Source organism: Mesoplodon bidens, assembly GCF_964165515.1.
Source record: "Mesoplodon bidens genome assembly, chromosome: X".
NCBI lineage: Eukaryota > Metazoa > Chordata > Mammalia > Artiodactyla > Ziphiidae > Mesoplodon > Mesoplodon bidens.
In genome coordinates, this window is record NC_138163.1 from 100,215,793 (window position 1) to 100,219,928 (window position 4,136).

Genomic DNA, 4,136 nt, shown 5'->3' on the forward strand with positions numbered 1-4,136 from the left:
TCTTTAGAAAATGCAGTCTACTGGTGTTACACGAGTAACAGGGTATATCCAGAGGAAGTAAGAGGGAATGTGGAGAGCCTCCTGTGCTCAGCATGGCTTCCAGCCTTCCAGAGGGTCCTGGCTAGCTGCCCTGTGCTGCTGTGAAAGGGCTCAGCAATAGTAGTTCTGGGCAGGAGGAGGAGCCTGCAGTTCGAGAACTCTTAGGCTGGTCCTGGGTACCTGCACTGGGACGGGGGTACCAGAAGCAAACTATTGTTCTGTAGAGTGAGGTTTTCTAGCCGCCAGGAGCTCTGATCCCTCCCTACCCCATCACCAGATCAATACTTCAGTTACAGACTGAATTTTGTCCCTTGCCCAAATTCCTATGTTGAAGCCTTAACCCCCAATTTGATGATACTTAGAGGTGGGACTTTTGGGACGTAATTAGGTTATATGAGGTCATAAGGATGGAGCCCCCATGAGTGGAATTAGTGCCCTTATAAGAAGAGGAAGAGATATGAAAGAGATACAGAAATGCTCTCTCTCCACGTGCATGCATCAAGGAAAGGCCATGTTTGGACACAGTGAGAATGCACCCTCTGCAAGCTAGGAAGAGGGCCCTCACCAGAACCCAACCATGCTGGCACCCTGTCCTAGGACTTTCAGCCTCCAGAACTGTGAAAAAACAAAAGTCTGTTATTTCAGCCACCCATTCTATGATATTTTGTTATGGCAGCCTGAGCAGACTAAAACAATTTCTTCTGCAGGGCTCATGCTCAAGGGAGTAAAGTAAAAACATTTGTGAGTCCCCTCATAACGCGCCTACAGCAGTGTGTATACCAAGAGGTGGTGCTCTCCCTCTGACCTCCAACTCAACATGGGCACCAACCCCTGGGAAAGACCCCAGTGCCACCAGCTACTGGCCACAGGAAATGCAGGCCTGGTTGTCCAGGCCCCTGGGTGAAGAGACGCCTCCTAGGGTACTTTCTGCCTTAGAGAGGGCAGAGGCTAAGGGTCTTCACTCCCCAGAGTGTTCTCCCTGGCCTTCTGTGCCAAAGCCTAGTCTGTGTCTGACTGCTAAACGTTTCTAAGAGCTAGCTCTCATGCCTTTGAATACATATAATTTGCAGGAAGAAGGAAAAGCAATCAGAGGCCGTATTTGAATTAGAAGACATATTTTTAAAGTGTATTGACAGTAAAAGCATCAAAATCCCATTGTGTGAGTGTTGTCAAGTCCAAATTAAGATTCCTGAGGGCAATTTTAGAGATGTAAAGTTCTGCTTTTTTAAAAACTTAAATACTCAGGGGACAGCACACATTCTGTGTGACTTTAATTCTTCTGTTAAAGCTGTAAAAAAAAAAAAAAAGAAGAAAGCTACTTTCTTGCTCTACATTTCAAGTCTGAGTAGTGAGGAGAGAGAACAACCCACAGTATGGTATAATAATAGCAAACTAAAAGAAAAGAACACAAAACAGATAAACAGGCTTTATTAATGGTTTCTGGCTAGGCAGAAAGAGTTCCAGTGTGTTCTGCTGGTACGTCTATTAATTTTCAGACAGAGTTTATAGTTTTATGTTTTTTCCTATAATGAAAAGTAAATCAATGCTTGTGTGTGTGCATTTTGTTGTTGTTGTCAAACTATTTAGGCCCCCTAAAAATGAGCTGTTTGCTCTTCTTTATATTTGATTCAGACTTCTTTAAAATGACTCAATTTTCATAAAAGAATAAATGAGCACCCAATCCTAGAGTGGTTTGGAATCCAATTTAAAGATTATACCAGTTGTAACTGATTTCTCTGTTTCCTAAAATGGGGTTCTAGTGAATCAATAGCATAGTGTGTAGATTAGAAAGAAGGCTATGAGTTTTTCCGTTCCCAGCATCCATGCCCCTGAAAGGCACATTATAGATCGCTGCATCAAAAGATGGAATCTATTTTTCCACCTGTTGCATCTGGGTTGGCCACATGACTTGCTTTGGCCAATGGGATATTGGCATATGTGACACAAGGAGAGACTTCAAAAGAACTTGTGCATTGGAGCTTGCCATCGCCTGTTTCTCCTGAAAACCTACCTGCCTCTATGTAAACATGTCCTGGCCTGAGAGCCTCATGACCCAGTCAGCCCTGTTGCCACAGCTACTGCCATCCAAACTCTAGAAACACAGCCACTAGCTGATGGGGAGCCAACTGCAGAGGTACGAGGGAGCCCAGCTGAGACCAACAGAAGAACTGCCCAGCTGAACCCAGACCAAGTTACAGACTTGTGAGCCATGTAAATGGTTGGTGTGTTAAGCCACTCACTATGTTTTGGAGTGGTTTGTTATGCAGCAGTGGTTAACTAACACACATAGACTCTCAAGTTTTTATTCTCTTTAAATTCTAGAAGATGCACTTATTAGTCAGAGAAGTAACAAAGGGCACATGTATCAAGAAATAGTAGTGTCTGCTTAATCTCCTGATACAAGTAATTGCTATCACTTTTGATTTTTTAAATCATATTTTCCTCTTGCCTCTTCCCATGCTGACACTGAGTTCATAGGGGTTAGGTTAAGCAGAGGGCTTAAGAAAAAGTTATTCATGACACTTGTTAGAGAACAGTAAGGCAAACTTTATGCAGTACCATTGCTAGAGGTGTAGAGCCCACTGCTATGGGGTTTTGCAGTGGGGGAGAGAGATTGGGCTCAACTCTGAATACAGCAAAGAAGGTGGGAATTTATAGTCAAGGAGCAGGACAGGTTAGTGGCAGGGCGGGGGGTGGGGGAAGAGAGGTATTCAGAGGATGGAAAATTACTAAGAATCCTCACAGGTCAGGCCAGAGTGATCAGACATCACCTGGGGGATGGTGGGGTATGAGGAACCCTATCAGACATGGAGGGTAATCAGATATGAAGGATGGAGGATTCTGGCTAAACTGACTTAAGATTCTTGCTAAAATTAGACAATGCAGAGATGAACACAGAAGCCCAAAAGTCAAGGCTGAGTTGAGGAGAGGGTTCAGAAGACTAAAGTTTGGTCAAGGAGAGACTCTTTGTCAGTGGTTAAGGGACAGAACGTGAAAATGGGCACTTTCAGCCTCTGTTTTCCACCCAGCACTAGAGGTCACAGAGCCAAATAGCCAAAACTCCCTGCCCTCACAGCCACTGACCCTGAAATCTTCAAAGACTTCAGATGGTGGCTCTGTGGCCATCTTCAGAGAGCAGCCTGCACTCCTCAATCTCCTGTGTCCTTTCCTGGGACAAGGCTTCTTTACAGCAGCAGAAGGAACGCATGCAGGGCCAGCTTCTCTGTGGTTGCACAGGGCCCACATTCAGAAGGCGCCCTGTGCTGAAAAGAGTTAACACAGCAGGCCAACTGCTTATCCTTGGAAAGCCCTGCTAGCAAGGTTGGCCCTTGGCTGGAGTCTGGGAACTTGGATTTGGGAAGGGTTCTCACCATTCCCAGAACTGATAAGGGCGGCTCACTGTGCCTAGACTGTTTGTGCAAACATGAAGGTTTACGCTGAACACCTGCTTGCCTTCTGGGAGTCTGGAATTCGGGGATGTGCGAAGCAAGGGGTGCCTATGTGACCAGCCCCCAGTAAAAACCCTGGGCACCGTATCTATAAGGACCACCTATAGTTGGCAACATTTCACATGTGTTGTCACAAGTCGTTTGTGATTCCACTGGGAGCAAACTCTTGGAAAATTGCCCCTGCTCTCCCCTGGACTTCTCCCCACGCACCTTTTCCCTGGGCTGATTGTGCTTTGTGTCCTTTCGCTGTGATAAATCTTAGTTGTGAGTACAACCATATGCTGAGTGCTGTGCACCATCCCTGTGAATCATCGAACCTGGGGATGAGCTTGGGGACCCCCGATCCAGCCTCACACTTGGAGATTAACACTCTGTGGTCACCATCTTGATATTCTTAATAATTTTACCTTTGCATTGGTGTTTCCTAAGTGAAGTCAGATGGGACAACGGAGCATGATCCAGAGGCTTAGGGCCTCCCATCTCCCTGGGATGGTTTCCACTGCCCCCCCCGCCCCCGGCCACCCAGGATCACTGCTGCACCCTGTCCCCAGCAAGGACCTAGGCACAAGCATGCGGTCCTGCACATGTGCCCTGTGGCGTCTCAAGGTGGGGCAAGGTGGCTGGGGTCCTTGCCAGGGCTAACAGCTC